Below are 12,769 nucleotides of genomic sequence, written 5' to 3'. Positions count from 1 at the left end.
CAGGCACCTAACAAGCCCAAAGCGGTGAGGTTTTATGAACAAGAGAAAAAGGGAAGGGATCTATTGACAGCAGAGATAAAGCACTGGGGGCATATGACAGACTTCAGGTGAAACATGCTGTTCCCCAAATTCCCAGAATCATGCTCCACAGTGAAGTCCACAGCAAAGTCTGGTTTCACACACACATAATGCCAGGCAGAGTGGGAAGGGGCACTGTGACAAGTGCCGTGTTTCCTGAGTCATTAAGCCAAAGCTGCCTTTTAGCTGTCCAAGGGGACAGTTACAGATGCAGTGTGCAGAGTGGTGTTCTGCTGCTTACGGAGCTGTTCTGGGCCCAGGGGCTGCTTGATGTGTTGAATAACGCTGCAATAGGCATCTCTGAAAGCCAAGATGCAATCACTTTGTTAAATTAAAGCTAATTTCCTCCACTGTTAAAGACAATGTATGCGATCACTGCCACCAAGTGATTATATTTAAAGTCAAAGGATGCAGAGGGAATGCCAATTTTTTCAGTCTATATTCAGTCACAGCTGTGAGGGATGAAGGGTTGTTTGAAAATCTCTTAAATGCCTGCCAAAAGTTGCTGATCATTAGAACCAATAGGTGCTTACCATTCCGGGCATTGTTTGAGATATTGGAAATTACACAGCCACAGGTGACCACATTCATCACACAAAAGGAATGTGTGGGAAGTTCATGAGAAAGGATTTGGGCTCCTTCCATCCACTTTCAGTATATTCATTGCTGGAAGCCTTTTCATCTGCATCTAAAAGCAGAGGTAAATTTCAACCCAAATCACCCAATTGCTAGATCCAGACATCCTGCCAAGTCTTGGAGTTTAACCTAGAGAAATCTACACAGAAAGTGAAGACCAGACATCAGTGTTATTTTCTCTTCACTCCTATACATATATGCGTGCGTGTGCTGCAGTGCTGTCATATTTTCTTCAGACCCTGTTTTCCAAAATGTGCAGTTTTCAAACAGACCATCACTTTTCTTCGCAAAACTATGTTTCAGAGGTAGAAATTAAGTTTCTTCTTTTCAGCAAGATGAAGTGAAAATTGGTAGTTTTGCAAAATAGATTAGCGAAGTAAAGATACACAGCCCCGGAGTAGCTGGCACCACTGGGTAGAAATTACAGGGTCCACGTGAAGTCAAACACCAGACTTCAGGATTCAAAAGGGTTTCCATTTCACTCCTCTCCTTTCACTTGGTTAGCGCTTTCCATGACAAGCCGGATTGTCAGGTGTAGATGCTTTTCCACTTCATTGTTAGCTGACAGGTGTGTTTTTGTGAGAACGTCTGAGGAAAATCTGTTCCATTTTCTGTGCTCTGGGAGCAGAGCCCTTGTTACTCATCTCACCGGGTTTTGTGTCACTTCCTGCAGCAGGCTGAAAAGAACTCCCCTCAGCACACAAAGAAAATCACCACAGTTTCTTCCCCTCCCTACACACAGATAATTAAAAAGCTCCTAAATCTGCAGCTCGGGGTGTCTGTTGTGAGGTTGCATAAGATGCACATCCATGTTCAGCCTGCGGAGAATGGGTTAGATAAGGAAGTTTGAAAGACTTAAATGTCACTCGCAGTCAATCAGCATCAACCAGGAATTTCGGCAGACCTAATCGACCTTTTGTGACACCACAATGAATATACACTCTACCCAAAATAGCTGCCTCTGGGACAATTTGCATGAGAGATATGGACGCATTCACATCAATCTGAGCAGCTTCAGGCAGAGAAGCTTAAAAGCTCAAGTTGTGAAACTTTTAATAACTCATCTCAGCTCCCTGCCCCCAACTTTTCCATTAATATTCTCACATTCTCTCCCCTTTAAAAAGGAACATTAAGTGCAGATAAATAAAACATTAGTTTGATAAAATTACTTATATTGTGGTAGCAGCTGGAGGCCCTGATAAATACCTCGTGATTCTGGGTCATGTACGAATGGGCAGCACAGAGGCAGTGCTGGCTCCAGAGACAGATGCAAGCAGATGGTGGGAGTGAGGTGGAGAAAGATATAATAGAATGGGCAGTTGTATTTGCTTCAATTAGTAAACACCAAATACTTCAGGACTTTTCATTTTATGTTTTTTATTTGTAAAAGTAGACATAAGCTGTTATTTATTGCACTACATATTGTAGTTGAAGGTTCTTCGAGCATGTGTGGTGTTATGAAAAATGACTTTTCAAAGTTACCGTGTGGATGCCAGAAGCTTGTTACTCTTTGGACTCCTGTTTGTTATTTGTCAACATGGGAAGCTTATAAGTGTGGCTGTTCAGAAAGGCTATTAACATAACCTTGGACTGTGTTTTTAATTATCCAAGCAGAATTTGCATGAACAAGCTAGAGAGTCAGTGAACAAATTGTGACAGTAACATGGGTCACAGCACTGCAGCAAGGGTCAGATTTGCAAGTGTTCCAGGATGCTGGGATCACGCAGGCAGTGCTGGTCACAAAATCTGACAAATTGTGTGGCTAACCCCAGGTTGTGTTGGAAAATACAGAGGGAGAAGAGAACATTTGGGTTTTATGCAACTTTATGCTCCTGGCTGGAGCATTCCAGTCTCTGTTCTCTCTTAACTGCGCAAGTTGCGCAAGAAGCCTTCTTATATATAGCCACCGAGGAAAATGTATATAGGCTGGTGACTGGAGTAGAGAAGAAAGTACCTGTCCTTTTGTGAAAGAGAGACATTTCTGCAGACGAACCAAATGTAGCGATGTATTACAATTACTGGTACTTGACAACTGTTATTCCTATTTGTCCAATATTAACTTGCAGATAAACTTGCATCAATCTTTGTCTTACTTTCTTAAATAAAAGAAGTCTCTCTGATGACTCTATCAGTCCATTAATTTCCAAAAAATTCAGAGTAATTTTCTCTAAATGCATCCAACTTTGAGAGAAAAAAGAGGTCTCCATTACGTTTTGTTCCTGCAAGCTTCATGAGAATACATGCCCAGAAAGTTCTTTTCAGTGTCCACTATGAACAATTCTGCTACAAGAGTCCAGAGCACACCCTTCTCCATGCCCTCCAGGGCAGCAAAGGCTTCTGCTGGAGCTTTCATCTTGTTAAATTCCTGGAAATCCAGTCACAAGACACAAATCAATGGAAACCCAGGCTTTGTTAGCGCTGCTGCTCACGGGAGCAACTTGATTTTTAATATGAAGATCAAAAAGAGCTATTAAAAGCCTGACTTTATACTCTGAAATTGGGGTTTTTCTGTGCTGCGTGAAAATTTGCATGTGGTTATGCTAATCTGGGCTTCCCAATATGGGAGCTGAATATCCTGCTTAATGGTAACCATACTTAAGAACTGGACTCTGAATAGGATCTCCTCAGTGCTGAACTCTTTTGAAAAAATGCAGACATTTATTTTGGGAACCTAATAAAGACTTAGAAGCCCAACTACAGGCACCTCTTTGTGCTCATCTTTGTCCGTCATGTGTCAGTTATAGCTGTACTCTGGGGCTCTGTGCCTGTGCTGTCAGGTTATTGTATGTAGGCACTGTGTGTGGGTTTTCATGCGCAGTCCCCTTGATGTAATTCCTCCAGAAGGAATTTCAAGGCTCAGCTAGAACAAAACACAGGTGCTCTAGAGCAACGTGTCTGCCCCAGGGCAGTCTGCTGCACTTTTGCTCCTTGGAGTTTAAAGACCAGCATCTGCAGGGACCCTGCTTCCCTGTGCCAAGGCTCAGCCTGGCAAATAGGGCACGGCTTGAACTCGCTCAGCCCTTTCGGCTGGATTTCACTTTTACCCACAGGGACTTCTGGACTGATCTCTTTGCATTAGCATACTCCAAGCAGAGAGTGGCAGCTGAGCTACTGAACTGCCACAAAGGGCCTCTTAGGGAAGCAGGCCCCTCTTTCCCTGTGCTTCTTTCTGACCGGAGTGACACTCATTAGTTCAAGTGATCCTGTGAAGTTTCTCGCTTTAATGTATTGCCTCCTCTTTTAGCTGCAGTGAGAGAAAATGATGCTATTATTATAAGCCTATCCATTAAAAGAGCAGTAGAAAGATCACTCTGAAAAACTAAAAAAAAAAAAAAAAAAAAAAAAAAAGGCTAATTTTCCGGTTCCTTTTCAGATGAGTTGGATTGTGATTCTGAAATATTGACAGAAAACTGAGGCACAGACAAGGCATTAGAGCAGGTCCTTTCCCTCGGTTTGTTGCTGATGTTGGAAACAATTCTTCAGGGCATAAAGCCTTTTGTAGGCTGGATCCCCTTTCTGTCTGCAAAACTAACCCTCTCTCTAACTCCGTACATGTTACAACGGCACTTTTTGTTCTGGGGTAGCAGAACAGCTGGGAACAGCTAGCTGATTTCTAAAGATCCTGTTGAAACCTTGCGACATTTTTAACAGCAAACATCACAAGTAAAGAGGTTTGGGCCTCACCTGGTTTGCAATCTCTCCTATTTAAGTAGTGCAGTGACAAGGGATAAGGAATTGCAGTGTCTCCAGCACTCATGGTGTGTTTGTGAAAGGTCACCTCAGAAAGTAAGGAGCAACCTGAATGCTCTGTGAGTGAATTTTGCAGACATGCAACAGTGGTGTAGAGCAGCATAAGGATTTGTGCTGTAGCAGCAGGTCCTAGGAAGTGTCATTTTAGAGGGATTGCACCCAGAACTGCCAAGGACTGCTCCCCTGAAGAAGGAAAGCTCTGATTTCAAAACAGTACTGAGAAGCTTGCTCAGCCTTGAAAGTCAGCTGTGTCAGAAGAGAGCAATAAGCTTGGAGAGAGGACAAAAAACATTGAGGTATCTGCTACTTGCAATTCTCTTATAAATAATGGGGAACAAGGGAAGTGAAGTCCCGTCCTGGCAATAAATCCTGAAATGTGTATGGGTGAAAAAAAATGGAAAGTAATAAGGGAAAAGCAATATTTGCAAGCACAGTATACTAAAGAGGGACACCACCACCCCCATCCCCCCGTCCAATTTAGTGGTAGAAGAAAGGAGAAAAAAAGTAATTTCACGAAATCAAGATTAACCCCCCAAATTTTGATCTGGTGGTTCTCAAAGTGCCTAATATGCCAAGACTTGTTCTTTCTCGAACACTAGTTTAGAAAGCACCTCCTCTATTAAATGTGGTATGAAACTGGACTGCAACAAGTGGAGAAGCCACTGCCTTTTATATCGTGCTCAGACCAAATGGTAGTCAGGCTGCTTAGAAGAAGGTGGTCCAACATGTCTATCTTTCACTAACGTACTGCTACCAACGTAACATAAAGTCAAATTCAGCAACTAGTTTATTCTTCCTGTAGGGTTCCCTTGAGCCTAATTTAACAGGAAAGGAATGCATAGAAAGTCAGTGTAGGTCAGAAATTGGGACTAGGACGGGCCTGGAACCAGTAAGGCTAGGGAGGGTAGAAAACCCAAATGTTGCAAGATGTGCCTTGAGATGTTCATGAAGGGGGTTATTTAATACGCTGCCTGTGATACTAGAAACGGGGCTCTCAGTGACTCTGTGCTAAGGTCCGACTGCTCTGGTGATGATCTCCTTCTCTTTTATTCCTCTCCCCCTCAGCACTTAGGAAAACAGGAGGCCTATCAGCTCACAAGAACACTTCCAAGAGATATTCCCCCTAAACCAGAGCTTCCACCTTGAAGGACTCAGTGCCTTGTCTGGAAGATGGCTCTTACCAGGGACCACTCCATATTGAAAAAGGTACTGAATTTTAATATATGTTCTTCATGGATAAAAGCAGTAACTCAGCTGACACACAACAGATTACAGTATGTTTTTCCAGACTGTTCCAGCACAAAATTAGCTCTATCTTTCACAGTAATTAATTGCTTTCTTACAGGTGAAACAACTTTTTCATTTGGTCTCAAGTAAGTTTCATCAGATGTACTCTTCCCCATCGCTGTCTCCATGGCAAAGATTGAGCTGTTCTGCAGTTACTCTGCTCAGCAGGATGTGCCATGAAGTCCTTTGTCCATCATGATCTCAGTGAAACTGCCAACTGCAAGCAGCTGAAGCTGCAGCAACAATTGCAAGCAGACAAAGCTAAGTTACCACACTTTTTCTTCCCCTGCTCATCATTCACGTGAATGACTGTTTCTGGAAGTCAGAGAGGAAAAATAAATGGTGCAAAGGCTGAGAGAATGAATCGGAGGAGTAAAGGGAACAAGATTTAAATTTTGGAAGGGAGGTAGTTGTTATTCAAAGGAGCTGACTAGTTGAAAACTCCTCTCTGCCACATTTCACACTCATCTGCTGCTTTAAAGAAAGATGTAAAGTGCATTTAAGCTATTTTACGAGCACCAAGCTGACAGCACTGGAGGCCAAGGCTGCCTTTTAAACCTCTCAGCACAGAACAGGCTATGGCTCTGTAGCCTGTCCCTTATTCTGCCAAATCGCCTTTCCAGGTCCATCTGTCCTGTACTCCAGGTACCGCCCATAATGTTTAGTGATGGCTTGAAATTGTAAGGTTTATCTGTTGTAGAATTTGTGTCTAGTTGGCAGCTTCTTTTCCCCCTGCCCTTTTCTGTTGCAACAGTGGCTGCTATAACCATTTGTGGTACTAGTAAATACAAAGCTTCAAAAGAAGGAGATGTAGAGCTTTTCTTGACAGTTTTTCAATGAAAAGTGTGGTTTCCAAAACTCAGTGTACCATCTTGTGCCTTGTGTCTTCTGAATAGGAGGCATCACAGATGATGATGCATTGTATGAGATGTCATTCCTGTAGGAAACTCAGTCTATAGTGAGAATGGGGGAGCAGAAGCCACCTGAACTACAACTTCAGTAGGATTTCATAGAGAAAAAGTTTGAATTTCCCAAAAAAATATTTCATGTCTTGATTTATTGGAGTGCAAAGCACTAAAGCTCTGCATGTTTTTGACAAAGCAGACTTGTTTCTATTCATGTCAAAATTTTCTGTTTCGTGTTTTCCAATAAGGCCTCACAAAAGGAAGGCTTTTTTCCATGTAAGCTAGTAAAATCACAAGAACTCTCAAGAAATAGCTAACAGGTCAAACTGGCCAAAGCAGACCGCTGATTTTTCCTGTCCTTAAGAAATTGGTATGAAATAATTACCATTCTCAATAATAGGACACTTTTTTTCCAAAAGATTACCTGCCATGGAACAGATGCAAGACACTTCATCTAAGAGTATCTATTTGGGCAATTTGCAGAGAGCTTTTTGAGCAGAAAATGGTAATTCAAAACACTTCACTTTTGGCTTCTCCTTATCCTTCACGCTTTAATCCTCGCCCACATGTGCGCGCTCATACACACACTCATAAACCTTTCCTTAGATGTGGACGCGCTTTAATCTTGGGCCTGATTCACTTCCCAGCATGAAACTGATTAAAAAGCCCAGGGATGCAGAGACCGTGAGCGGAATGCGTGAGTCAGGCTTTTCTCATTGTTAAAGTGCCTTGACTTCACTCTGTGGCAAGCCTTTGCTTTTAAGGAGCAGTGCCTGAGCCAGGAGCTCGGAAGCAGGGGTTCATTTTACACTCCTCCATGACCATGGACCAAAAGCGGTAAGCTCAATCTGCCACAGACCTGAAGAAGGACTAGGGTCTTCCTCTAATGATCAGAAAAATGGGCAGAGCTCCCAGCTATGCCTCCACCATTCTTTCTTAAAGGCACAGTGCCATTATTCACATAGCTAGGGGCAAGAGGGGACTTGGAACTCATTTTCAGAATGAGCTGGTTGTCCACATGTTCAGTGACTGTGCAACCTTCCCTACTTGCCCTGAGTGTGAAATCAGTGGGGGATCACACAAGGGTGCAACAGTATACAGGATCAGGATTTACGATAAAAGGTCAGATCCCAAAAGCCCATGTCCCAGGACAGTTTGGAAAACTGATAAGAAAGAGACATGGGATGCCTGTCTCTGGAGCAGAGACTGGTGCATGGGATACTGTGGATAACTGGCTAGCTGAAAAAAGGTCTCATAGACATAGTCCAGCTGGCTGGACAAAAATGCACATCGCTCTCAGCTTATCTGAAGTAAAGCAAAATACACTGTCTTTGGCTGTTTTTGTTACACAATAACAGGAAGATTTCAGTGGGAAAAGAATGTTGCAGGTGGGAACAGAAAGCTACAGAAGAGAAACTAGGGGCGGGCTTGGTATTTAGGCAACGAACCAACAATGAGCTTAACTTTTGTAATATGTATGAGCTAATTATAACAAGGCATAAAAGGTGACTGTAAGGTACAATAAACGAAGTCTGCTGATCACTCATATTGAGTGACTGTGTCTTCCCTCCGTCGCGACAGGATACCCTCTGTCTTAAGCATTCCAAAATCACTGGATTAACACACTCATTCTTCCTTCCTTACTTCCTTCTGGTGCAGTGAGCCTCTGAGCTGCACATTGACTTGGCATCAACAGGAGACATGGTGAATCTGTCACTTCCCCATTCATCTCAATGCAGAATAGTCCCGACCCTGGTGGTTAGTGATCTCTCAAGAAAGAAAGGTTCAGTTCCCATCTCTGTTCAAGTTCCTCAATCTAAGAAGTCCAATGAGGTAGAAAAGGTTACGGAAGGGTTACCTGCAGTGGAACAGATGTAAAGAGAGGGGCAAATTTTAGGATGCACCTGTCCCCAGTATTACCCGTGACCAAATTCTAACTCTAAGCCATCCAGGTTTAGCTGGCATCATGGACAGGAAAACAGTTCTTCCATTCTGAATTGTCTCTTTGCACATGCTGTTTTGGATCTGAGGGTCAGGTGCATAAAGGTTGGTCTTTTCAAGACTCTGGGTCCAGATTTGTGTCCCTGAATCCTTCCCTACAAAGCATGGGGAATAACATTCCTTTTTTCCTTCTTTTAACACAGTACACGAGAAAACCTTGTTTCAACACTAATGTGGTGCACCATGAATAAAGTGGATCATTAGCAATCATGAACCTCCAAATTCAGAAGGAAGCTCTTTCAGCTTCAGAACTGCACAAGTGGGCAGAGAGTAGGCACTGGGCAAAGGGGCACCAACATATTGTGCTTTTGTTCGTTTGTTCCCATGAACCAATAATTAGGACACTCAAATAAATAGCACCAGAATTATGAGTCACCAGTGTAGCATGACGGCGCAGGCATTGTCTGTGAGAAATTTTCTTGCTTTCTGGCAACCTGAATTAAACAAGATGAAGCATTGGGGAGGCATTCTTGTTTTGTGGCTTTTGTTTAAAGGGAGGTTATGCTGAGGAAAGTGGTGATAAAAATGGCACTTCATGCACCAGGTCTCCCTGCCTTAACGGCAGCCCTTATTTTTACTGACACAAATAAAATCTTACTAGTGTCAGCACTGTAGTCAGGCAAAAGTGAGCTCTGTTCCATGTTGCCACATCCATCATGAAAACACACCCCCCCTCCTCTTTTTTGACCCCAGAATCATTGTTGTTAGTGATGATGTATGAAACAGAAAGAACATAACTTGATTGTGAGAAATTGCTTTGAACTTGTATTTGCTGGCAGGTGAAAGCCTTATTTTTGAGTTTTAAATGAAGCATGTTTGCTATGGAAGTCACTGAGAGGGAATAAATAGGGAACACTAAGAATTCATTTTACAGACTCACTTTTCAGACCATAACCATACTTTAAAAAGGAAAAGGGGCTGAATTTAAACGCTGATGAAAGGCCCTGGACTGACATTCCTGTGGAATAATGTTCTTGCAACACTGTACCCATCGTTTCTGCTAGAGTGGGAGTGTCTTGCTAATTACCAGTCAGTCTGAAGGCTGTTTCCCCTCCCTCAGGGCTCCTCACTCATGTCAGAATTCCATCCTCAGCACTGTGAAGTCCGGAAGTGGTGGTAGACAAGGCCAAATGACTGTAAATGGGTGCGTTAACCTATCTGTCATGTGCACTTGTGGTGCAGTGACTTCAGGTAATAACAACATCAATCTGTGCCTCTCCAAAAAGGCCATTTGAGCTGACATGTGTGCTTAGTGTTAATATAACCACATGCCTTGCTCTGATCAGCAACCTATTGCTGGTCACCTTGTTGGTCCAGCAACCATACACTGGGAGAAGCAGGGCAATCACTGCATTTTCATCTTGTCTTACCTTTTTGTCCTGATTGCTTTCTTCAGAGCGCAAGACAGAAGCAACTGAAATGGTGGCATTTCTGAAAACCTCTGTCCACAAAGAAACTAATCTGAGGAAATCAACTTGATCAGGAATAATGCTGGAATGATTCACAATCACCTTGCTCCCAGCTTGTTAGTTCTACTAGGGGAAAAGGGAACAAACACGAAGCTTCGCAGAGTTTACAGTGAGCGGCCTCTCCAAGAAAGGTATTGCTGCCAACCCTCATGGGTGAGCTGAAGGACAGCTGAGTTTGCTGACTACTTGGAGATGATCTTTGTCTGCCTGAGTCATATAGGTGACATCCTTTGCATTAACAGAAAAGACAACACGCAGCTGAGAATCATCAAAGTGTTACTAGCAGAACAAGCGCAAGTTTACATACTAAAACATGCATCTGCATAAGAAAGAGAACCAGGGAAGCTAATTGTCAGTAGAATTTGCTTTCATTGGATGGTTTAATATTTAAAAATGGAATTCCTATTAGCTCCATGTAAGCTTGCAGTATTTCTTTTCTCCTTAGATGTCTTGTCCTATTGAAGCGTTGGTGATGAAGTCACCATCATGTGATCCCGAATTGAACAAAAATTGTAAAGAAAAACATTTTTTTTGATCCCACCCCCTCTTCTCCCTATTCATCTTTCTGAAACTTGGAAATGTTTTTTTTTTTTATCCTTTACCCCTCTCTCAAATTCAGTCAAGTCCACTGAAGGGTCTGAAGTTTCAGAGGAGAAGCAGCAATAAAGGCACACATCCGTAGACCAAATGATCACGTTAACTTTACTTTGGAAATCAGACCAGAAAGTGTTTCTAATACGGGACATTCCCTCTACCCTGTGAACCACTACATGTCACTGCCAAATGCCACAATGAAAGAGAGTGATCTGAAGACAGACATGCTTGAAATTCCACCAGGTCCATTTGTAGCTTCACTGTTCTGACTGCTGTTAGATGAAACAGTGATGGCACAGTGCTATTGCACACATGCACGCTTGTCAGAGCCTGAAAGTGTTCCTGAGGAAGCTATCAGTGGCGTGGGGATAGCCACAGCCAGGCAGCCTATCTAGGACTTAATCCTTCCAACCCTTCCAATGTAATTATATGTTGCTGTAGACTACTGCCCTTTTTACCTTCTTTCTCTTTTCCCCAAGGTTTAACAAATAGTCTTTGTGACTTTTGGATGAGAGGTGCTAGCCTGCTAGTCTGAGGAAGTAAAATTTTCATGCATTTTCACATTTTGGATCTTGGCGGGGGGGAAAAAAATACCTCTTCCCTTTTTTTTCCCATGATTTATATGGCTTGTCTCCTCTGGGTTCTAGCTGTGCATTACGCCTCTCATTTTTCCACCTCTAGTTTATGACCACTGAGTCTGTTTGGCAAGTGTATGCCTTACATTTGTATATTATAGCACACAGAGGTCTGCTAGTGTTATGAATCTGCGGGGGGATCTGTGGCATCCTACAATCTTTTACAGTGTTTAATGGGCTCTTCCCAGAGATTTGCATTTTTGTCTGCTGCCTGGGCATCATGAGTGTTTTTTTCAGATTTGTTGATATTCTGACCCACTGTACAATGCTGTCATGGAAGTGGATAGATAATGTCTCATTTGGATGTAACCCTTGTTACTGTAGACCAATGATCCCCAAAGATCAACTGCTGTGAGACTTTGCATGTGGCTATAGAAGATGAAAAACTGGAGCTAATAGGAAGAACAAAGTAGAGTGTTGCCCAGGATATGCTCAGAGTCAATGTAGCACCTCCAAGCAAGGGTCCTGCCCTAGACCTTTGACATAAAGAAAATACCTGCTGCTCTCCTTGATGTGGGAGCCCAAACATTTTTTTCCTTCAATATATTCAATATTTCAGGAGTCTGAATCAATTCAGAAGTGTAAGTGCCCTGTTAACTCCGTTTAACACTACCCCAAAACTTCCCAGTGTTTTCACTGGGGACTTAAAAATACACAAATTGTTTTCCTCATAAAACCACACAGGCAAAAGTTTGGTCCCATTTGTTAACTATGAATTTTCCTGATTTTCAACAGGGAAATAGGATGAACTCTCAGAAGGGTGATTGTACTTAAGAGCAAACAGCAGAGGTTTTGGTTTTAGGGAAAGAGCTGTTCCAGGTTAGCTACCAAGTTGTTCATAGCTAGATCAAAGAAATTTGAGTTGAAATCACAGGTTGATCTTAATTTTTTAATAAGATTTATCTTTCCATTTTAATCTTATTTGTATTGTCTACTATTGCATTCAAACACCATCCCAGCTCTGCTCACCAGTTTGACTTTCTAGCAGAAAGAAGGACCAGAGGGAATCTGTATTGTGGGTTTTTTTATGTATTGGCTTCTGTAAGAAGCTTCTAGAAGCTTCCGCCATGTCCAGTGGAGCCAGTGCCCCACCACTGGCCAAGGCTGAGCCCATCAGGGATGGTGGTAGCACCTCTGGGATAATGCATTTAAGAAGGGGGGTGGGGCTGGGGTGGTGGGGTGTGTGCAAGGAGGGAATGCATAACAAATTGCAGTCAGAGAGAGGAGTGAGATTATGTGAGACTAACAACTCTGCGGACACCAGGGTCAGTGCAGAAGGAGAGGAGGAGGTGCTCCACATTCCCCTGCAGCCCGTGGTGAAGCCCATGGTGAGGCAGGCTGTGCCCCTGCAGCCCATGGAGGGCCCCATGCCAGAGCAGGTGGATGCCCAAAGGAGGCTGTGACCCCGTGGGAA

The 12,769-nt window shown here is 43.0% G+C and overlaps 1 long non-coding RNA gene across 2 annotated transcripts in view; it reads left to right on the top strand.

Moving 5' to 3' along the window:
• Positions 1-7,872, top strand: part of LOC308066269 — a 97,245-nt gene extending 89,373 nt beyond the window's left edge. For both annotated transcript variants that reach the window (XR_013929093.1, XR_013929094.1), the window contains one exon: positions 5,530-7,872. This is a non-coding gene — a long non-coding RNA (uncharacterized lncRNA). The remainder of the gene's footprint in view (positions 1-5,529) is intronic.
• Positions 7,873-12,769: the final 4,897 nt, after the last annotated feature.

Source organism: Falco punctatus (genome assembly GCF_963210335.1).
Source record: "Falco punctatus genome assembly, chromosome: 6".
In the NCBI taxonomy this organism is placed as follows: domain Eukaryota; kingdom Metazoa; phylum Chordata; class Aves; order Falconiformes; family Falconidae; genus Falco; species Falco punctatus.
Note: the sequence above shows the minus strand (reverse complement) of the source record. Positions and strands in the feature narration are given on the sequence as shown.